The 22,422-nt window shown below is 37.8% G+C and overlaps 20 non-coding genes and 1 pseudogene across 20 annotated transcripts; all 21 read left to right on the forward strand.

The window, feature by feature from the left end:
• Positions 1-5,182: 5,182 nt before the first annotated feature.
• LOC121515822 lies at positions 5,183-5,323 on the forward strand. The gene has a single exon (XR_005992411.1). It is a non-coding gene; the product is annotated as a U4 spliceosomal RNA (small nuclear RNA).
• A 3,057-nt stretch (positions 5,324-8,380) lies between these two features.
• On the forward strand, positions 8,381-8,521 carry LOC121515834. The gene has a single exon (XR_005992422.1). It is a non-coding gene; the product is annotated as a U4 spliceosomal RNA (small nuclear RNA).
• A 476-nt stretch (positions 8,522-8,997) lies between these two features.
• On the forward strand, positions 8,998-9,138 carry LOC121515807. The gene has a single exon (XR_005992398.1). It is a non-coding gene; the product is annotated as a U4 spliceosomal RNA (small nuclear RNA).
• Positions 9,139-9,622: 484 nt separating this feature from the next.
• On the forward strand, positions 9,623-9,755 carry LOC121515819 (annotated as a pseudogene).
• A 484-nt stretch (positions 9,756-10,239) lies between these two features.
• Positions 10,240-10,374, forward strand: LOC121515818. The gene has a single exon (XR_005992408.1). It is a non-coding gene; the product is annotated as a U4 spliceosomal RNA (small nuclear RNA).
• Positions 10,375-10,858: 484 nt separating this feature from the next.
• Positions 10,859-10,999, forward strand: LOC121515837. Its single transcript, XR_005992425.1, has one exon. It is a non-coding gene; the product is annotated as a U4 spliceosomal RNA (small nuclear RNA).
• A 485-nt stretch (positions 11,000-11,484) lies between these two features.
• On the forward strand, positions 11,485-11,625 carry LOC121515816. The gene has a single exon (XR_005992406.1). It is a non-coding gene; the product is annotated as a U4 spliceosomal RNA (small nuclear RNA).
• Positions 11,626-12,103: 478 nt separating this feature from the next.
• LOC121515808 lies at positions 12,104-12,244 on the forward strand. Its single transcript, XR_005992399.1, has one exon. It is a non-coding gene; the product is annotated as a U4 spliceosomal RNA (small nuclear RNA).
• A 484-nt stretch (positions 12,245-12,728) lies between these two features.
• On the forward strand, positions 12,729-12,869 carry LOC121515809. Its single transcript, XR_005992400.1, has one exon. It is a non-coding gene; the product is annotated as a U4 spliceosomal RNA (small nuclear RNA).
• A 484-nt stretch (positions 12,870-13,353) lies between these two features.
• LOC121515811 lies at positions 13,354-13,494 on the forward strand. Its single transcript, XR_005992402.1, has one exon. It is a non-coding gene; the product is annotated as a U4 spliceosomal RNA (small nuclear RNA).
• A 484-nt stretch (positions 13,495-13,978) lies between these two features.
• Positions 13,979-14,119, forward strand: LOC121515800. The gene has a single exon (XR_005992391.1). It is a non-coding gene; the product is annotated as a U4 spliceosomal RNA (small nuclear RNA).
• Positions 14,120-14,599: 480 nt separating this feature from the next.
• On the forward strand, positions 14,600-14,740 carry LOC121515812. The gene has a single exon (XR_005992403.1). It is a non-coding gene; the product is annotated as a U4 spliceosomal RNA (small nuclear RNA).
• A 493-nt stretch (positions 14,741-15,233) lies between these two features.
• On the forward strand, positions 15,234-15,374 carry LOC121515801. The gene has a single exon (XR_005992392.1). It is a non-coding gene; the product is annotated as a U4 spliceosomal RNA (small nuclear RNA).
• Positions 15,375-15,864: 490 nt separating this feature from the next.
• On the forward strand, positions 15,865-16,005 carry LOC121515815. Its single transcript, XR_005992405.1, has one exon. It is a non-coding gene; the product is annotated as a U4 spliceosomal RNA (small nuclear RNA).
• Positions 16,006-16,489: 484 nt separating this feature from the next.
• LOC121515817 lies at positions 16,490-16,628 on the forward strand. The gene has a single exon (XR_005992407.1). It is a non-coding gene; the product is annotated as a U4 spliceosomal RNA (small nuclear RNA).
• Positions 16,629-17,112: 484 nt separating this feature from the next.
• On the forward strand, positions 17,113-17,253 carry LOC121515802. The gene has a single exon (XR_005992393.1). It is a non-coding gene; the product is annotated as a U4 spliceosomal RNA (small nuclear RNA).
• Positions 17,254-17,734: 481 nt separating this feature from the next.
• On the forward strand, positions 17,735-17,875 carry LOC121515814. The gene has a single exon (XR_005992404.1). It is a non-coding gene; the product is annotated as a U4 spliceosomal RNA (small nuclear RNA).
• Positions 17,876-18,367: 492 nt separating this feature from the next.
• LOC121515803 lies at positions 18,368-18,508 on the forward strand. Its single transcript, XR_005992394.1, has one exon. It is a non-coding gene; the product is annotated as a U4 spliceosomal RNA (small nuclear RNA).
• Positions 18,509-18,992: 484 nt separating this feature from the next.
• Positions 18,993-19,133, forward strand: LOC121515804. Its single transcript, XR_005992395.1, has one exon. It is a non-coding gene; the product is annotated as a U4 spliceosomal RNA (small nuclear RNA).
• A 481-nt stretch (positions 19,134-19,614) lies between these two features.
• LOC121515805 lies at positions 19,615-19,755 on the forward strand. The gene has a single exon (XR_005992396.1). It is a non-coding gene; the product is annotated as a U4 spliceosomal RNA (small nuclear RNA).
• A 485-nt stretch (positions 19,756-20,240) lies between these two features.
• Positions 20,241-20,381, forward strand: LOC121515806. The gene has a single exon (XR_005992397.1). It is a non-coding gene; the product is annotated as a U4 spliceosomal RNA (small nuclear RNA).
• The last annotated feature ends 2,041 nt before the right edge of the window (positions 20,382-22,422 follow it).

Below are 22,422 nucleotides of genomic sequence, written 5' to 3' on the forward strand. Positions count from 1 at the left end.
ATGTGCTTAAGTAAAAGTAATAGTAGGATTGTGAAAAGTACTCAAAAAAGTACAAGTACACAAAAAAGCTACTCAGTTACAGTCACTTGAGTAAATGTAATTAGTTACTTCCACCCCTGGGTAATGTTAGCGTACCAAAATCTGGTTACAGAATGTTTAGTAAAACCAAATAAATAGTCTGCAAACAGAAAAAAAAGCTTGTCCTCCATAAAAACATTTTAAGCAGCCAACATTGCTCACAGAGCTCTCTTAGCTGCGTAAGCTAGACAACAAAGCAACAGACAAAAGAGCTGTGTAGATAATGGAGCTACACTAAGTTAGCTTTAGCTATGTTGCTACTGCTAACTCAGCGACATTGACTTATGTAGCATTGTTAATTACATAGCTAGCATAGCTATGTTAGCTTTAGCTAATGCTTTAAAAGCTAAAGTGGGCCACTGTTTGTGTAACTACTTCTAAAATAGATTTCTGAGTGATATGATCCAGGATTAGATCCCTGATCTCTTTGTTTTATTTGTGCAATGTTTCTTTGTCTGTAACATTTGTAATTTGGTTATTTCATGAATGTAACTGTCAGAAGTTAATGCATTTTTCAGTAAAAGATTCATTGTATGAAAAACTAACTATAATAAATTACATGAACTTCTAAACTAATGTATTGTACTTGTTGGGTTTATCTAAGAACTCTAAACTCTAAAACTAAATTGTGAAGTAAAATGCATACTACTTATGTCAAGCTCCTATGAAAACCTTGCAAGTTGTAGCGATAGTGGCAACCTCTGTAGACAAGGTGATACATTTTATCTCTTGGCTTGTATGATGTATCGCTGCTTGTGATTCTTTGTCTGTTTTTTCAGCATGCTGTTAAATGCCCAGTAAAACCTTCCCCACGGCACTGATTACAGGTATTATAAATAACATCTAGTATCTAAGGCTAGTCAGTCTTTTCCATGATGGCTTTCAAAGTGCACCAAAGTGAGTGCGAGTGTCTGAATTCTTCGTCTTTAATTGACCCTCACAGCGCCACTCAAATGCCAACTCCAAACACCTGAAAGAGGGAAACATGGCTGAGACAATGCTTTGAGACAATCAGGCAAAGAGTACATATTTTTGTGTACTTGAAATGCAAGCATTTGTATTGTTCTTTATATTTTGCATGTATTTTTATTAATTATATATGTGTCCAGTTTTAACAGGTGTTTTGAGTCTTTGACCAACCTGTCATATTGCCTGTCAGCCTATTGGTGGACAAGTCTATATGTATGTATGAGCCAAGCCCCCAATTTACAAAAACTCCCGCCTGAAGAAAGCCTTGGGCTGAAGCGAAGTGATTTATTAAACTTTCATGTGGCATTGAATACATGTGCAGGTATAAATCCTTTTTCTCTGTAAACAAATGCACACACCTGCTTGCATGAGTGCACTTTTACACAAACTGTGCACAACATCCTTTCCCTGGTGAGTCAGTACTGTCAGAAATTCAAAGAGGGTTGTTTGTCTTGGAGAAGGTCTGCAGAAGTGTGATTATAGGGAGAAAGCTGCACTATGTGGTCTAAGCTGGATCAGCCTTGTTGGCACATACATCGTCTACAGACTTTAGTGACAAGCTTACATTTCCCCAAACCGAAACATTTCCACTTAACTCACTATGAGCTGCTCCACATGGTGTAAGATAGGTTAAACGTGACCCGGTTATGATATGGCATTGATTTTTTTCTCTCGCTTTTCTCTGAGTTGTGTGATTGATGGTTCAGGGGGAAAATAGCTCTCAGCATGTTGAAGACTATACGGGCTGCCCACTGAGCCCCTTTTGGATGGCATGGTATTATGTGGGCTGCCCAGCAGCCTGTGCTGAATGGCAGAAACAGCTAAGCCATCTGTTACACTCTATTTTCATCTCCCTGTCTACCAGTGGGGGAAAGCAACAGCCAAAAGGGGGGTTCAACTTCTCTCACAGAGTCCTATTTGTTCAACAGGTCAAGTCTAAGCCTTGCAGCCAGGGACCACAAAACCAGATCTCATTTAAGAAAGGCCCAGGTGATTATAAAAGCCTACGATGCATCACTGAGCAGCTCTGGTGATAAAGGAAAGAGTGCTAATATAAAAAAGTAATCAGGAGCCTTAGAGAATTAAGGAGAAGATTAATGCTGTCACAGCTGTTAAATGACCATAAACCAATGTGTCCACAAATGCTTCCTAAGCTAAGTTAGAGGGATCATAGTGTGAATTGAACTATGTTCATGTAATGTGTTTCTTGGGTTGAAAATAGAGAAATTGAGGCTTTCCATGTGAGGATGAAACAGAGGCTGGCGGGATTCATTTGAGATTACTTGGCCCAAACATGGTGTAATCCCCTTATCTGCATACTTACCTGTCCCTGACAGTGATCCAGACGTACCTCTATGAACCTCATTGGCCTGACATTCTGGCATGAGAAAATCCCTGTCTAATGTGTCAGCCCAGGCAGCTTTAACACCTGGCACACCAATGCTTATCTGCTGAGCACCCAAAAGCACCTGCATTATCCCAGTGAAGCTCCACAACAAGTGAAAGGGCTTCTAATATCCAGCAGGTGAAATTACAGTTTGTGCCATGCTGCAAACGCACGTCTGCATTTTGCATACCATTACTCTGGGATTATGACCTGATCAAAATACACGTACAGTATCAGACATGACCAGTTATTTCATGTAACGGCTGGCTCTGAGAATGCTGCAGCTGATCCCTCAATGAAAAGTAATAAACGTGAAAAAAAATTGTCTTAAAACTGAAATATGCAGGCCATTAAGGTTGGCACACAGCATCAGGCTGATCTCTTTACTGTAACAGGTGCTTTACAGTCTTTGTGCTGTCATGCTCATTTGTCTCTTGCATCTTCTAAACACAAAAATAATATTTCGAGAAGGCTATAGATGAAAGTAGGAAAACAGTAGGGAAAGCAGAATTATCCGTTAAGGCTTTCTAAGGAATACTTTCATGAATTTGAATATTATTTTCCATAGTTTACAGTAAAAAAAATGTCCCAGAGCCAGTGGTAATGCAGAGGAGAAAAACATACACAACTATTATACTCAAATAAAGTACAGTTACGCTGGTTAAAACTGACTTAAGTAAAAATGGAATTACTGGTCTATAATTCTTCTAAAGTAAAAGAAAAAAATATTCCATGCAAAGTTTATTTTGAATGAAATAGTAGAGCAGAAAAATATGATTCTTCCATATTAGCAAGAACAACAAGAGATTAGATCTACAATCAGGTTGTTCAAAAAAAAGTCACACCTCTCCACAGACAAGAATTACTGTCAATAAGATTTTTTTGGAGTTCAGATGAACACTTTGAATGTTTCTGTAATGATTCACATTGAATCTATCAAAACAAAACCAAACACATTTAAAAACTCTGCCCAAGGCCATGAAGGGAAAGTCCGCCCACACATCCCCTCAGTTTTGAAATTGCAGTGGACAAAGTTTGGATCAGCTGACTGTACAGAGATGAACTGACACTACTGAATCAATACTGTCAAATAACTTTGACAATGAAGACCATTTCACTTAGAATGGAGTTGAAATTACACTTTGGGAGTTTAAATCACCTCTGAAATGTTTAACCCGAGATCTAAACACTCCAGTTTTTGCTGTGTATTGTACATTGTGTATTGTGATGTGATGTAGAATAATCTCCCCATGTGCTATTGTGTAGTCAACAGAGGTGTAGTAAAAGGGTATTGTCCTCAAGTATACAGTTACACTTGTTAACCCTAACTTAAGCAGAAGTAAAAGCAATAACTCTAAAATGCAGTCAAAAGTAAAAATGCTTTACAAAACCACTCCGTTACACTAATTTGAGTGAATTTAATCAGTTACTTTTAACGCATGACATTCAAATACACAAGAGAACTGTAGAAAAGACGTATGGGTTAATCTATTTCCTGTCCGGCCATTTTGAGCCAGTTAGTTACACAACAGCTCAGCATCACCGGGAGCATCTTTCTTTTCACAAATATGGACTAAGTGTAAGTTACTTTGCGTTCTAAATCACTTGCACGACAAGGTCTACCGACTACCTTCTCGTTATTTTGGACTTAACATTTTTAACTCGGCAAGTTTTAACTTTAAAACTTTTCCTTTTTCAACTTTTCGCGGAGGCCGCAACACTGAGCAGGTGAGTACGGTCAAACTTTGCACTTGCTTAAGTATGTGAACAGAGGGCAGCTAGCTTGGCGTGCCATAGTCTGAACACATACCACTCGGTCATTTTAAATATATTTTAAATTGTCTTTAAATGTATTATTTTTTTCAATGTCAAATGTTTCGTTTGATGCTAGGTTAACTGTACGGTGTTAAATGCCAGAAAATGTAAATTTTCATAACGGTTTAAGTGACATGAGCTCTTTTAATATCCACCTGTGTCGTCGAGTTTGACGTTTCTGCTCGAAAATATACCATTCCAATTTAATAAAGATTAGCATGTTAATTTTTTACCTTATATGGGCGATATTAACGCATTCAAATACTTTTAAAAACAACACTCAGCTTCTCATGAGGAAAGCAGGGTTATCTTTGCCTTTACTGACATCTGGTGGTGCTCCAGTAACACAACGTCGTTGACTATCAGGTGGTGCCATAGTGTAATTTAACATGAATTCCGGGTTGGGGAAAGTGAGATACAAAGCCAAGGTTTATGATGTATTTCAATGCGTTTCTAATTGATAACGCTACCTTTTTAACGGTCCAACTAGACTCTTTATTTTATGTTTTTGTGCGTCTGTTCCAGCCCTCCGGAACAACAGCTTGACTTCCGGGGTGCATCCAAGTAGATCTTTAGCCCCCAAATTCCGAAAATACTCTCTTTAGTTCTAAATGACCTTTACGGCATCGCCTTTTCACAACTTAAAATGTCTGCGGTTCTCCTACGTTGGCAAAAAAAAACATCTACATGGTGTTGTGGGCGAGTTAGTTAAATCAGAGGCTGGTATGCTACATCCCATAATGCATTGCGGCATGGTGATCGTTAAACCTTTTAAAACACATTTAGAGCGAACTGTGTCTGGTAGGAGTTAATTGTTTTCGTATAATGAAAAGTGCTTAGAGGATAATGTATTTCTAGCTAATTAAAGTCGAAACCCGTAACTGAAGAGCGCATTGAACGAAATGACTCTCCCTGTCATGCCGTTCTGAAGTCAGCTTTGCGCAGTGGCAGTATCGTAGCCTATGAGGTTTATCCGAGGCGCGATTATTGCTAGTTGAAAACTTTACCCAATACCCCGCCTTGACGACTTGAAATATAGTCGGCAATGGCAATTTTTGACGGTCTCTAAGGAGACTGATAACATTGTTGAAAGTGAAGAGTAATAATGGTAGAACTCAATATACCAAGTGAAGTAATTATTCGGTCGTGCTACATCTCTAGCGCGGCACGCTACAATACAACATGTAGATGGTACCCTGTATAAGGACACGAAACTGTTATAGTCCCACAAGTACAATCAATGGAAATCATTGCAAGCAGATGCCATCCGTGAGGCTGTAGTCCATGTAAAAGACTTGCTTCATAATAGAGGCAGAGTGATCAGGCCCAATGTTCTTCTGATTGGCTTGTTTTTTTGCATGTGAAGTAACTATTTACGATATATTAAGAGGACAAGATTTAACGTTAATTCACCCAGTAATTCAACGGAAGTTTATTAAGAAATAATAATTTTTACTCGCAGAAAAAAGTAAGAATGTTATACCTTTTTATCTTCGGTGCTTCAAACCCCGACTTGAAAGTCACAACATCAGAGATCCATTTCTAAGTTTTCCTGAAACAAATTCTAAGTGTTTCTGACCAGTAGGCTGCTTAAATAGATGACGACACGACTGTGAACAAATAGACGGCATTAAATGCTACACGCAAATCATAATGCTACGCCAATAAATCAAAACTGAACCGGCATTCGATGTGTAATATGTGAATAATGTGTATCTTAATACGCCTCAACAAAGAAAAAAGTATGTAGTAGGTTTGACAGTTAAGCCGGTTAATACACATTCGCCTATATGCATACTGAAACCCTGACAGAAACGTGAGTGGGAGACCTCTCCCGGAGCTCGCACATTACATAGCACAGCGTCCCTACATAGTACCCGTTGACCAGTGCGATTATTTATAGATGGAAACATTATCAGACGGGGTTTTGATGCGGTTTAATCGGTCAAATCGGATAACCGTGATTAAAACGTACGTGGTTCGAACGGGCAAGGTGCTTACATGTATTCTGCTGAGTTCTGCAGTGAGTGTGGGGGACTTATAAAGAAGACGCACACGAGTACGTCATTTCCGCTTTTGGTATCTTTTTAGTTTGGGTGTATTTATTAGATCCTGATGGTGAGTTTTCATGTTGAATTGCTTGTAGCGCAGTCATTATTTATTTCGCCATATCAAACGATCACGTTGAACATATTTTCTACTGATATGTATGGAAAAACATCTGCACCTTTCATCGTCTTTCAACTCCTCCGTCCACGTTTCAAAACCCGGGAAACTCAGTCACAGTGTCCGTGAGAGCGGTCCTGCTATCGGTGGTTAATTACACAGTATATTGCGAAACTCCTTATAACTAATTTAATAACACTGTGGAACAATAAGACAGGGAGAGTGACTCATTGTTTTGTACTGAAGGCTGGCATTTAAAAATTTAAAAATGAGACAAACATCAGAGTATGCTTGGTAAGAGTCAAAGTATAGAATATTATACTTAGTAATGATATTACCGTAATGGAAATGAAACGGTTTCCTGTCCAAGATTTTGACCATCTTCTTGAAGAGAGATATGATGGGCTTTATTGTATTGCTGTTGTATGTGACCAGGTTGTATTACAGTACTTCATTTGAGAGAAAAACATTGCATGCATATAAGCTTTAGCTGACTGTGCAGTGAGAAAAGGTCTTATATTACGAAACATGGTCTTTAAAAAGTCAGATTTGAGTCAAAACTTTACATAAAGATATGTACGTTTTTCTACCACATCTAATCTCTCTCCATTGACTAGGAAACATGGCTGCTGGTCCTCTGCTGGCTGGTTGGAGAAAAACATGCATACAGTCTTTTTTGTGTTGAGATGTAAACAGGAGTTCTGGAGCCAATCAGACACTAGAATCATAGCTGCAGATTCTTGCTTTGTTTTGGCATGAGCATATAATAAATAATATAATTCTTTTCAGGAGAAAGAATAATATTTAGACCAATATATTTAATCTCATTATCCACTGGCCACTCAGTAAGCTCACATTCAAAGCATTCCTTCACATAAACGGGTAGTCCTCTATCTTGGCCAATCCCTCTGTCCCTTCTGAATTGATTATGTCCTGAAATGTTAACAGTAGAAGCTGGAGAAGATTGAGTCAGAATCAGCCAGCTGATATTTTAGTTGCTCTACTTTATTTAATATGCTGTGAAGTGAATAAGTTCCAGTAAAAGTCCCTTTGGTTTGGTGCAGGAGTCCCAGATTAATTTTGCATTATTAAGAGTTTTAAAGAGGCGCATCTTGCGCTGTCGCTGGATTGAGTGACTGCAGTCTTGTCTTTGGAGTGCAGTTCTTAGTGTTGTTGAAGGTGCCTCAAAATCACACTCACCATTTTTATGTGGGGATCACTTGTGGAGCTGGTGTGGATGGTAGCTCATGCGATAACCCAATATGAGAGTCTTTTTGCTGTCTATTGTCAGATCAATTTTGCTGAGAATTTTCCACGTGGAGGCAGTTTGATACCGGTGCCGATGACATTGTGACTCTGGCAAGCTGTACTGCTCTGAGACTGCCATGCTGGCAGAGGTGTCAGCTAAAAAAGTACAGATACTTCGTTGCCTTACTTAAGTAGAAATTTTGGGTATCTATATTTTACTGGAATTATTATTTTTCAGCCGACTTTTTACTACTACTCCTTACATTTTCACAAATTTATCTGTACTTTCTACTCCTTACATTTTAAAAATAGCCTTGTTACTCCTATTTCATTCCAGCTTGTTTTCATTCTGGCTTGTCATCGTCAAATAGAAACTTACAATATTTGCACAACCAAGAAAACAAAACTGACCAACCACTGAGGAGTTTGTCCACATATTCATTCAATACATTTAGATTTAATTGCAAAGATTTAAATAGAAATTTGCAATATTTGCACAACCAAAGACAAACCAAGAAAACAAAACTGACCAACCACTGTAGAAATGACTGAAAATTTGTTTTTCATCCAATTTCCCTTGAAGGTTTAAGCCTCAGTACTGTACTGATTGTGGTTTGGCAGGAATGTTGTACAGTCATGCAATGGTATGCATGCTACACCCCCAAGAGAGGGGTGAGCACTGGTCAGTGAGGCTCCTCCTGGAGCTCTGCTCCCACCAGCTTTGCGCAGTGGCAGTATCGTAGCCCATGAGGTCTAACCGAGGCGCGATTATTGCTAGTTGAAAACTTTACCCAATACCCCGCCTTGACGACTTGAAATATAGTCGGCAATGGCAATTTTTGACAGTCTCCCAGGAGACTGATAATGTTGTCAAATGTAACATTGACCTGTAAATGACGTTACTATAAATACATATATTATGGCTTTTTGAGGCAGGTCTCATTTTAAGACTTATGCATGTTTAAAATAATAACCATTGTTATTGTTAAAATCTAAAACTAAACTGTTTGGGTATGAAACATATCCAATAGAAGTGGAAATGACGAGTTGTCCACATATTCAATACATTTAGATTTAATTGCAAAGATTTAAATAGAAATTTGCAATATTTGCACAACCAAAGACAAACCAAGAAAACAAAACTGACCAACCACTGTAGAAATGATTGAAAATTTGTTTTTCATCCAATTTCCCTTGAAGGTTTAAGCCTCAGTACTGTACTGATTGTGGTTTGGCAGGAATGTTGTACAGTCATGCAATGGTATGCATGCTACACCCCCAAGAGAGGGGTGAGCACTGGTCAGTGAGGCTCCTCCTGGAGCTCTGCTCCCATCAGCTTTGCGCAGTGGCAGTATCGTAGCCCATGAGGTCTAACCGAGGCGCGATTATTGCTAGTTGAAAACTTTACCCAATACCCCGCCTTGACGACTTGAAATATAGTCGGCAATGGCAATTTTTGACAGTCTCCCAGGGGACTGATAATGTTGTCAAATGTAACTGTAACCAGTAAATCAAAGTACAGAAAATACAAAAAGTGGGCCCTCATTAGGCTAGTCTTAATTGTTAGAGTTATATATGCATAATAAATTACCATTTTCATTTGAAAAATTAAAATAGAACAAAAATATTCAAACATGGTTAATGTCAAATAGAAGTGAAAATGACGGGTTTATCCACATATTCAGTCAAAACATTTAGATTTAATTGCAAAGACTTAAATAGAAATTTGCAATATTTAACAACCAAAGACAAACCAAGAAAACAAAACTGACCAACCACTGTAGAAATGACTGAAAATTTGTTTTTCATCCAATTTACCTTGAAGGTTTAAGCCTCAGTACTGTACTGATTGTGGTTTGGCAGGAATGTTGTACAGTCATGCAATGGTATGCATGCTACACCCCCAAGAGAGGGGTGAGCACTGGTCAGTGAGGCTCCTCCTGGAGCTCTGCTCCCATCAGCTTTGCGCAGTGGCAGTATCGTAGCCCATTAGGTCTAACGATTATTGCTAGTTGAAAACTTTACCCAATACCCCGCCTTGACGACTTGAAATATAGTCGGCAATGGCAATTTTTGACAGTCTCCCAGGGGACTGATAATGTTGTCAAATGTAACTGTAACCAGTAAATCAAAGTACAGAAAATACAAAAAGTGGGCCCTCATTAGGCTAGTCTTAATTGTTAGAGTTATATATGCATAATAAATTACCATTTTCATTTGAAAAATTAAAATAGAACAAAAATATTCAAACATGGTTAATGTCAAATAGAAGTGAAAATGACGGGTTTATCCACATATTCAGTCAAAACATTTAGATTTAATTGCAAAGACTTAAATAGAAATTTGCAATATTTAACAACCAAAGACAAACCAAGAAAACAAAACTGACCAACCACTGTAGAAATGACTGAAAATTTGTTTTTCATCCAATTTACCTTGAAGGTTTAAGCCTCAGTACTGTACTGATTGTGGTTTGGCAGGAATGTTGTACAGTCATGCAATGGTATGCATGCTACACCCCCAAGAGAGGGGTGAGCACTGGTCAGTGAGGCTCCTCCTGGAGCTCTGCTCCCATCAGCTTTGCGCAGTGGCAGTATCGTAGCCCATGAGGTCTAACCGAGGCGCGATTATTGCTAGTTGAAAACTTTACCCAATACCCCGCCTTGACGACTTGAAATATAGTCGGCAATGGCAGACAGTCTCCCAGGAGACTGATAATGTTGTCAAATGTAACTGTAACCAGTAAATCAAAGTACAGAAAATACAAAAAGTGGGCCCTCATTAGGCTAGTCTTAATTGTTAGAGTTATATATGCATAATAAATTACCATTTTCATTTGAAAAATTAAAATAGAACAAAAATATTCAAACATGGTTAATGTCAAATAGAAGTGAAAATGACGGGTTTATCCACATATTCAGTCAAAACATTTAGATTTAATTGCAAAGACTTAAATAGAAATTTGCAATATTTAACAACCAAAGACAAACCAAGAAAACAAAACTGACCAACCACTGTAGAAATGACTGAAAATTTGTTTTTCATCCAATTTACCTTGAAGGTTTAAGCCTCAGTACTGTACTGATTGTGGTTTGGCAGGAATGTTGTACAGTCATGCAATGGTATGCATGCTACACCCCCAAGAGAGGGGTGAGCACTGGTCAGTGAGGCTCCTCCTGGAGCTCTGCTCCCATCAGCTTTGCGCAGTGGCAGTATCGTAGCCCATGAGGTCTAACCGAGGCGCGATTATTGCTAGTTGAAAACTTTACCCAATACCCCGCCTTGACGACTTGAAATATAGTCGGCAATGGCAATTTTTGACAGTCTCCCAGGAGACTGATAATGTTGTCAAATGTAACTGTAACCAGTAAATCACAGTAAAGCAAATACAAAAAGTGGGGCCCTCATTAGGCTAGTCTTAATTGTTAGAGTTATATACGCATAATAAATTACCATTTTCAGTTGAAAAATTAAAATAGAACAAAAATATTCAAACATGGTTAATGTCAAATAGAAGTGAAAATGACGGGTTTATCCACATATTCAGTCAAAACATTTAGATTTAATTGCAAAGACTTAAATAGAAATTTGCAATATTTAACAACCAAAGACAAACCAAGAAAACAAAACTGACCAACCACTGTAGAAATGACTGAAAATTTGTTTTTCATCCAATTTACCTTGAAGGTTTAAGCCTCAGTACTGTGCTGATTGTGGTTTGGCAGGAATGTTGTACAGTCATGCAATGGTATGCATGCTACACCCCCAAGAAAGGGGTGAGCACTGGTCAGTGAGGCTCCTCCTGGAGCTCTGCTCCCATCAGCTTTGCGCAGTGGCAGTATCGTAGCCCATGAGGTCTAACCGAGGCGCGATTATTGCTAGTTGAAAACTTTACCCAATACCCCGCCTTGACGACCTGAAATATAGTCGGCTATGGCAATTTTTGACAGTCTCCCAGTAGACTGATTATGTTGTTAAATGTAACATTGAGCCGTGAAGGAAGTTACTGTAAATACATATATTTTGGCTTTTTGAGGCAAGTCTCATTATAGGACTTATGCATGTTTAAAATAATTGCCATTGTTGTTAAAATCTAAAACTTAGCTGTTTGGATATGATAAATATCCAATAGAAGTGGAAATGACGAGTTTGTTCACATATTCAGTCAAAACATTTAGATTTAATTGCAAAGATTTAAATAGAAATTTGCAATATTTGCACAACCAAAGACAAACCAAGAAAACAAAACTGACCAACCACTGTAGAAATGATTGAAAATTTGTTTTTCATCCAATTTCCCTTGAAGGTTTAAGCCTCAGTACTGTACTGATTGTGGTTTGGCAGGAATGTTGTACAGTCATGCAATGGTATGCATGCTACACCCCCAAGAGAGGGGTGAGCACTGGTCAGTGAGGCTCCTCCTGGAGCTCTGCTCCCATCAGCTTTGCGCAGTGGCAGTATCGTAGCCCATGAGGTCTAACCGAGGCGCGATTATTGCTAGTTGAAAACTTTACCCAATACCCCGCCTTGACGACTTGAAATATAGTCGGCAATGGCAATTTTTGACAGTCTCCCAGGGGACTGATAATGTTGTCAAATGTAACTGTAACCAGTAAATCAAAGTACAGAAAATACAAAAAGTGGGCCCTCATTAGGCTAGTCTTAATTGTTAGAGTTATATATGCATAATAAATTACCATTTTCATTTGAAAAATTAAAATAGAACAAAAATATTCAAACATGGTTAATGTCAAATAGAAGTGAAAATGACGGGTTTATCCACATATTCAGTCAAAACATTTAGATTTAATTGCAAAGACTTAAATAGAAATTTGCAATATTTAACAACCAAAGACAAACCAAGAAAACAAAACTGACCAACCACTGTAGAAATGACTGAAAATTTGTTTTTCATCCAATTTACCTTGAAGGTTTAAGCCTCAGTACTGTACTGATTGTGGTTTGGCAGGAATGTTGTACAGTCATGCAATGGTATGCATGCTACACCCCCAAGAGAGGGGTGAGCACTGGTCAGTGAGGCTCCTCCTGGAGCTCTGCTCCCATCAGCTTTGCGCAGTGGCAGTATCGTAGCCCATGAGGTCTAACCGAGGCGCGATTATTGCTAGTTGAAAACTTTACCCAATACCCCGCCTTGACGACTTGAAATATAGTCGGCAATGGCAATTTTTGACAGTCTCCCAGGGGACTGATAATGTTGTCAAATGTAACTGTAACCAGTAAATCAAAGTACAGAAAATACAAAAAGTGGGCCCTCATTAGGCTAGTCTTAATTGTTAGAGTTATATATGCATAATAAATTACCATTTTCATTTGAAAAATTAAAATAGAACAAAAATATTCAAACATGGTTAATGTCAAATAGAAGTGAAAATGACGGGTTTATCCACATATTCAGTCAAAACATTTAGATTTAATTGCAAAGACTTAAATAGAAATTTGCAATATTTAACAACCAAAGACAAACCAAGAAAACAAAACTGACCAACCACTGTAGAAATGACTGAAAATTTGTTTTTCATCCAATTTCCCTTGAAGGTTTAAGCCTCAGTACTGTACTGATTGTGGTTTGGCAGGAATGTTGTACAGTCATGCAATGGTATGCATGCTACACCCCCAAGAGAGGGGTGAGCACTGGTCAGTGAGGCTCCTCCTGGAGCTCTGCTCCCATCAGCTTTGCGCAGTGGCAGTATCGTAGCCCATGAGGTCTAACCGAGGCGCGATTATTGCTAGTTGAAAACTTTACCCAATACCCCGCCTTGACGACTTGAAATATAGTCGGCAATGGCAATTTTTGACAGTCTCCCAGGGGACTGATAATGTTGTCAAATGTAACTGTAACCAGTAAATCAAAGTACAGAAAATACAAAAAGTGGGCCCTCATTAGGCTAGTCTTAATTGTTAGAGTTATATATGCATAATAAATTACCATTTTCATTTGAAAAATTAAAATAGAACAAAAATATTCAAACATGGTTAATGTCAAATAGAAGTGAAAATGACGGGTTTATCCACATATTCAGTCAAAACATTTAGATTTAATTGCAAAGACTTAAATAGAAATTTGCAATATTTAACAACCAAAGACAAACCAAGAAAACAAAACTGACCAACCACTGTAGAAATGACTGAAAATTTGTTTTTCATCCAATTTCCCTTGAAGGTTTAAGCCTCAGTACTGTACTGATTGTGGTTTGGCAGGAATGTTGTACAGTCATGCAATGGTATGCATGCTACACCCCCAAGAGAGGGGTGAGCACTGGTCAGTGAGGCTCCTCCTGGAGCTCTGCTCCCATCAGCTTTGCGCAGTGGCAGTATCGTAGCCCATGAGGTCTAACCGAGGCGCGATTATTGCTAGTTGAAAACTTTACCCAATACCCCGCCTTGACGACTTGAAATATAGTCGGCAATGGCAATTTTTGACAGTCTCCCAGGAGACTGATAATGTTGTCAAATGTAACATTGACCTGTAAATGATGTTACTATAAATACTAATATTTTGGCTTTTTGAGGCAAGTCTCATTTTAAGACTTATGCATGTTTAAAATAATAACCATTGTTATTGTTAAAATCTAAAACTAAACTGTTTGGGTATGATACATATCCAATAGAAGTGGAAATGACGAGTTTGTCCACATATTCATTCAATACATTTAGATTTAATTGCAAAGATTTAAATAGAAATTTGCAATATTTAACAACCAAAGACAAACCAAGAAAACAAAACTGACCAACCACTGTAGAAATGACTGAAAATTTGTTTTTCATCCAATTTCCCTTGAAGGTTTAAGCCTCAGTACTGTACTGATTGTGGTTTGGCAGGAATGTTGTACAGTCATGCAATGGTATGCATGCTACACCCCCAAGAGAGGGGTGAGCACTGGTCAGTGAGGCTCCTCCTGGAGCTCTGCTCCCATCAGCTTTGCGCAGTGGCAGTATCGTAGCCCATGAGGTCTAACCGAGGCGCGATTATTGCTAGTTGAAAACTTTACCCAATACCCCGCCTTGACGACTTGAAATATAGTCGGCAATGGCAATTTTTGACAGTCTCCCAGGGGACTGATTATGTTGTTAAATGTAACATTGAGCCAGTAAATCAAAGTTACTGTAAATACATATATTTTGGCTAGTCTTTGAGGCAAGTCTCATTGTTAGAGACTTATGCATGTTTAAAATAATTACCATTGTTCATTTGAAAAATTAAAATAGAACAAAAATATTCAAACATGGATAAATATCAAATAGAAGTGAAAATGACGGGTTTGTTCACATATTCAGTCAAAACATTTAGATTTAATTGCAAAGATTTAAATAGAAAATTGCAATATTTAACAACCAAAGACAAACCAAGAAAACAAAACTGACCAACCACTGTAGAAATGATTGAAAATTTGTTTTTCATCCAGTTTACCTTGAAGGTTTAAGCCTCAGTACTGTACTGATTGTGGTTTGGCAGGAATGTTGTACAGTCATGCAATGGTATGCATGCTACACCCCCAAGAGAGGGGTGAGCACTGGTCAGTGAGGCTCCTCCTGGAGCTCTGCTCCCATCAGCTTTGCGCAGTGGCAGTATCGTAGCCCATGAGGTCTAACCGAGGCGCGATTATTGCTAGTTGAAAACTTTACCCAATACCCCGCCTTGACGACTTGAAATATAGTCGGCAATGGCAATTTTTGACAGTCTCCCAGGAGACTGATAATGTTGTCAAATGTAACATTGACCTGTAAATGAAAGTACAGAAAATACAATATTTTGGGCTCATTGAGGCAAGTCTTAATTGTTAAGACTTATATATGTTTAAAATAAATTACCATTTTCATTTGAAAAATTAAAATAGAACAAAAATATTCAAACATGGTTAATGTCAAATAGAAGTGAAAATGACGGGTTTATCCACATATTCAGTCAAAACATTTAGATTTAATTGCAAAGACTTAAATAAATAGAAATTTGCAATATTTAACAACCAAAGACAAACCAAGAAAACAAAACTGACCAACCACTGTAGAAATGACTGAAAATTTGTTTTTCATCCAATTTACCTTGAAGGTTTAAGCCTCAGTACTGTACTGATTGTGGTTTGGCAGGAATGTTGTACAGTCATGCAATGGTATGCATGCTACACCCCAAGAGAGGGGTGAGCACTGGTCAGTGAGGCTCCTCCTGGAGCTCTGCTCCCATCAGCTTTGCGCAGTGGCAGTATCGTAGCCCATGAGGTCTAACCAAGGCGCGATTATTGCTAGTTGAAAACTTTACCCAATACCCCGCCTTGACGACTTGAAATATAGTCGGCAATGGCAATTTTTGACAGTCTCCCAGGGGACTGATAATGTTGTCAAATGTAACTGTAACCAGTAAATCAAAGTACAGAAAATACAAAAAGTGGGCCCTCATTAGGCTAGTCTTAATTGTTAGAGTTATATATGCATAATAAATTACCATTTTCATTTGAAAAATTAAAATAGAACAAAAATATTCAAACATGGTTAATGTCAAATAGAAGTGAAAATGACGGGTTTATCCACATATTCAGTCAAAACATTTAGATTTAATTGCAAAGACTTAAATAGAAATTTGCAATATTTAACAACCAAAGACAAACCAAGAAAACAAAACTGACCAACCACTGTAGAAATGACTGAAAATTTGTTTTTCATCCAATTTACCTTGAAGGTTTAAGCCTCAGTACTGTACTGATTGTAGTTTGGCAGGAATGTTGTACAGTCATGCAATGGTATGCATGCTACACCCCCAAGAGAGGGGTGAGCACTGGTCAGTGAGGCTCCTCCTGGAGCTCTGCTCCCATCAGCTTTGCGCAGTGGCAGTATCGTAGCCCATGAGGTCTAACCAAGGCGCGATTATTGCTAGTTGAAAACTTTACCCAATACCCGCCTTGACGACTTGAAATATAGTCGGCAATGGCAATTTTGACAGTCTCCCAGGAGACTGATAATGTTGTCAAATGTAACTGTAACCAGTAAATTCAAAGTACAGAAAATACAAAAAGTGGGCCTCATTAGGCTAGTCTTAATTGTTAGAGTTATATATGCATAATAAATTACCATTTTCATTTGAAAAATTAAAATAGAACAAAAATATTCAAACATGGTTAATGTCAAATAGAAGTGAAAATGACGGGTTTATCCACATATTCAGTCAAAACATTTAGATTTAATTGCAAAGACTTAAATAGAAATTTGCAATATTTAACAACCAAAGACAAACCAAGAAAACAAAACTGACCAACCACTGTAGAAATGACTGAAAATTTGTTTTTCATCCAATTTCCCTTGAAGGTTTAAGCCTCAGTACTGTACTGATTGTGGTTTGGCAGGAATGTTGTACAGTCATGCAATGGTATGCATGCTACACCCCCAAGAGAGGGGTGAGCACTGGTCAGTGAGGCTCCTCCTGGAGCTCTGCTCCCATCAGCTTTGCGCAGTGGCAGTATCGTAGCCCATGAGGTCTAACCGAGGCGCGATTATTGCTAGTTGAAAACTTTACCCAATACCCCGCCTTGACGACTTGAAATATAGTCGGCAATGGCAATTTTTGACAGTCTCCCAGGAGACTGATAATGTTGTCAAATGTAACATTGACCTGTAAATGATGTTACTATAAATACTAATATTTTGGCTTTTTGAGGCAAGTCTCATTTTAAGACTTATGCATGTTTAAAATAATAACCATTGTTATTGTTAAAATCTAAAACTAAACTGTTTGGGTATGATACATATCCAATAGAAGTGGAAATGACGAGTTTGTCCACATATTCATTCAATACATTTAGATTTAATTGCAAAGATTTAAATAGAAATTTGCAATATTTGCACAACCAAAGACAAACCAAGAACACAAAACTGACCAACCACTGTAGAAATGACTGAAAATTTGTTTTTCATCCAATTTACCTTGAAGGTTTAAGCCTCAGTACTGTACTGATTGTGGTTTGGCAGGAATGTTGTACAGTCATGCAATGGTATGCATGCTACACCCCCAAGAGAGGGGTGAGCACTGGTCAGTGAGGCTCCTCCTGGAGCTCTGCTCCCATCAGCTTTGCGCAGTGGCAGTATCGTAGCCCATGAGGTCTAACCGAGGCGCGATTATTGCTAGTTGAAAACTTTACCCAATACCCCGCCTTGACGACTTGAAATATAGTCGGCAATGGCAATTTTTGACAGTCTCCCAGGGGACTGATAATGTTGTCAAATGTAACATTGACCTGTAAATCAAAGTACAGAAAATACTAATATTTTAAGTGAGGGCCCTCATTAGGCTAGTCTTAATTGTTAGAGTTATATATGCATAATAAATTACCATTTTCATTTGAAAAATTAAAATAGAACAAAAATATTCAAACATGGTTAATGTCAAATAGAAGTGAAAATGACGGGTTTATCCACATATTCAGTCAAAACATTTAGATTTAATTGCAAAGACTTAAATAGAAATTTGCAATATTTAACAACCAAAGACAAACCAAGAAAACAAAACTGACCAACCACTGTAGAAATGACTGAAAATTTGTTTTTCATCCAATTTACCTTGAAGGTTTAAGCCTCAGTACTGTACTGATTGTGGTTTGGCAGGAATGTTGTACAGTCATGCAATGGTATGCATGCTACACCCCCAAGAGAGGGGTGAGCACTGGTCAGTGAGGCTCCTCCTGGAGCTCTGCTCCCATCAGCTTTGCGCAGTGGCAGTATCGTAGCCCATGAGGTCTAACCGAGGCGCGATTATTGCTAGTTGAAAACTTTACCCAATACCCCGCCTTGACGACTTGAAATATAGTCGGCAATGGCAATTTTTGACAGTCTCCCAGGAGACTGATAATGTTGTCAAATGTAACTGTAACCAGTAAATCAAAGTACAGAAAATACAAAAAGTGGGCCCTCATTAGGCTAGTCTTAATTGTTAGAGTTATATATGCATAATAAATTACCATTTTCATTTGAAAAATTAAAATAGAACAAAAATATTCAAACATGGTTAATGTCAAATAGAAGTGAAAATGACGGGTTTATCCACATATTCAGTCAAAACATTTAGATTTAATTGCAAAGACTTAAATAGAAATTTGCAATATTTAACAACCAAAGACAAACCAAGAAAACAAAACTGACCAACCACTGTAGAAATGACTGAAAATTTGTTTTTCATCCAATTTACCTTGAAGGTTTAAGCCTCAGTACTGTACTGATTGTGGTTTGGCAGGAATGTTGTACAGTCATGCAATGGTATGCATGCTACACCCCCAAGAGAGGGGTGAGCACTGGTCAGTGAGGCTCCTCCTGGAGCTCTGCTCCCATCAGCTTTGCGCAGTGGCAGTATCGTAGCCCATGAGGTCTAACCGAGGCGCGATTATTGCTAGTTGAAAACTTTACCCAATACCCCGCCTTGACGACTTGAAATATAGTCGGCAATGGCAATTTTTGACAGTCTCCCAGGAGACTGATAATGTTGTCAAATGTAACATTGACCTGTAAATGATGTTACTATAAATACTAATATTTTGGCTTTTTGAGGCAAGTCTCATTTTAAGACTTATGCATGTTTAAAATAATAACCATTGTTATTGTTAAAATCTAAAACTAAACTGTTTGGGTATGATACATATCCAATAGAAGTGGAAATGACGAGTTTGTCCACATATTCATTCAATACATTTAGATTTAATTGCAAAGATTTAAATAGAAATTTGCAATATTTGCACAACCAAAGACAAACCAAGAACACAAAACTGACCAACCACTGTAGAAATGACTGAAAATTTGTTTTTCATCCAATTTCCCTTGAAGGTTTAAGCCTCAGTACTGTACTGATTGTGGTTTGGCAGGAATGTTGTACAGTCATGCAATGGTATGCATGTTACACCCCCAAGAGAGGGGTGAGCACTGGTCAGTGAGGCTCCTCCTGGAGCTCTGCTCCCATCAGCTTTGCGCAGTGGCAGTATCGTAGCCCATGAGGTCTAACCGAGGCGCGATTATTGCTAGTTGAAAACTTTACCCAATACCCCGCCTTGACGACTTGAAATAAAGTCGGTAATGGCAATTTTTGACAGTCTCCCAGGGGACTGATAATGTTGTCAAATGTAACTGTTACCAGTAAATCACAGTACAGTAAATACAAAAAGTGGGCCCTCATTAGGCTAGTCTTAATTGTTAGAGTTATATATGCATAAAAAATTACCATTTTCATTTGAAAAATTAAAATAGAACAAAAATATTCAAACATGATTAATGTCAAATAGAAGTGAAAATGATGAGTTTGTCCACATATTCATTCAATACATTTAGATTTAATTGCAAAGATTTAAATAGAAATTTGCAATATTTGCACAACCAAAGACAAACCAAGAAAACAAAACTGACCAACCACTGTAGAAATGATTGAAAATTTGTTTTTCATCCAGTTTACCTTGAAGGTTTAAGCCTCAGTACTGTACTGATTGTGGTTTGGCAGGAATGTTGTACAGTCATGCAATGGTATGCATGCTACACCCCCAAGAGAGGGGTGAGCACTGGTCAGTGAGGCTCCTCCTGGAGCTCTGCTCCCATCAGCTTTGCGCAGTGGCAGTATCGTAGCCCATGAGGTCTAACCGAGGCGCGATTATTGCTAGTTGAAAACTTTACCCAATACCCCGCCTTGACGACTTGAAATAAAGTCGGTAATGGCAATTTTTGACAGTCTCCCAGGGGACTGATAATGTTGTCAAATGTAACTGTTACCAGTAAATCACAGTACAGTAAATACAAAAAGTGGGCCCTCATTAGGCTAGTCTTAATTGTTAGAGTTATATATGCATAAAAAATTACCATTTTCATTTGAAAAATTAAAATAGAACAAAAATATTCAAACATGATTAATGTCAAATAGAAGTGAAAATGATAAGTTTGTCCACATATTCATCTAAGACACGTGTGCTTTTAATTTCTCACATCTAAATGTTTAATAATCTGGTTTTCATCCTACACAGTTTACCCAGGCGAGACGACCACAACACGCCATTCTTAGTTTATAACATATAAAAGAACGAAAAGAAATGAAACAAATAAATATGAAATCAAACTGAAAATGTGAGTATATCCAAATATTCATATAAACATGATAGTTATTTAACTACCAAGATCTAAATAAAAACTTTCTATTAGTGAAGAATCAAAATGACATACACACATATGTGTGACATATGTGTGACATCCATACAGGACATTTCTATAAAAATATGATAATTTCGCTCACATTGTGTCCTGCACTGTCTTTACAGCTATTTCTTACTCGTAGAGGGTAAGTAATATAATACAATTTTCACAACAGATGAAACAACCAGTTAAATGACATGCCTCATGTGGTATGAACTAAATTGTATTATCTTTGTTTGAGAAGTTTTAAATGTGATTTGGAGAGACTGATGTAGTTGACATTTCATCCGTTTTCTCTTCAGTGATAAACCAACTAATTCATTGTCTTTCTTCCCTCTTTGACATTATAGTAAACCTAATTCTAAAGCCCCTGTGTTTTTCAGGCACTCCAGTAAAACAAAAACAGCCCCACAGCTGCAGTAACTTTTAGTAAACAATTTCTGTGTTTTTTAAGTATTTTTGTCTTCACTATGGATACGATGTCTTAATACTCATGGACAATTATTTCAGAGTTGAGTAAAATGAGAGTTCAGACACATATCTGTGTTTTTCTGTGCTTCTGTTTTAAGTGAAAGATTGTTGAACTAATAATTTTGGCTGTTTTGCAATGCCCTTGCCAAAACAGAAGAGGGCACTCTGACACAGGATTCTGGATGGTGACTGTGAGGAGACAACCTAGTCGTAGAGGAATAGTAGAGGAACACTGTTGTCTCTGTGAAATATCATCAATGCAAGACAGCATGTTTTTGGCCAGGTAATGAAACAATTTACGGATAAATGGTAAAGATTTTAGCAGCAGAAACCATAATTTTGTGTAACTTGATGTTGATAGTCAGGTCAAAGAACAGAGCGTAGTAGTATTCTGTGATTCAGATTCCTTTTTAGGAAGTGATGCTAACATTTGCACAGTTATGTTTTCATACTCTGTAGAGAAGCGATTGCTGTGATCTCTGATTAGAAGAGTGGTTGCTCTGAGGTAGTCACAGGGGTGGATGGGTAATCAAGTCTTCTCATTAGGCAGATGAGCTCAAAGCCTCTTGTCACACTGTAAACACTTACATGCAAGCTGTCATACAAGCTCACTTCATATTCTTGCTCTCCTGGTCTGTAGATACTTGAACTATGATGTGTTTGACCTTTACCTCAGCCTTACATTTAAAATTGTAGCTCATATTTACAATAGGGCTGAACGATTTTGGAAAAACATCTATTTGCGATTTTTGTCCCCAATATTGCAATTGTGATTTGATATGCGATTATTCCTTAACCTTCTTTTATTCCTTAACAAGGGCTGAACAGTTCTTTGAAAGTGTCTAATTCTGATGATTTTGACTCGTATTGCAAACTGGATATGAATTATTGCTTTGATGGGTTTTTGTCATTATTATATTTAATGAAGAAGGCAGGATTTTTTTTTTAGACACCTGGATGATTGCATATGTAATGTATAATATCGCTGCTGCACAAAAAAGTGTAAAACTGGTACTTTGACACAAATTTCACTTCAAAGAAATATTGTACCTTTTGCAATTTTGAAAGTTGCAGCAGACTATATTGCAGTTTAATCATATTTTCGATTAATTGCTCAGCGCTAATTT

The sequence above is a fragment of the Cheilinus undulatus genome, linkage group 9, assembly GCF_018320785.1.
Source record: "Cheilinus undulatus linkage group 9, ASM1832078v1, whole genome shotgun sequence".
In the NCBI taxonomy this organism is placed as follows: domain Eukaryota; kingdom Metazoa; phylum Chordata; class Actinopteri; order Labriformes; family Labridae; genus Cheilinus; species Cheilinus undulatus.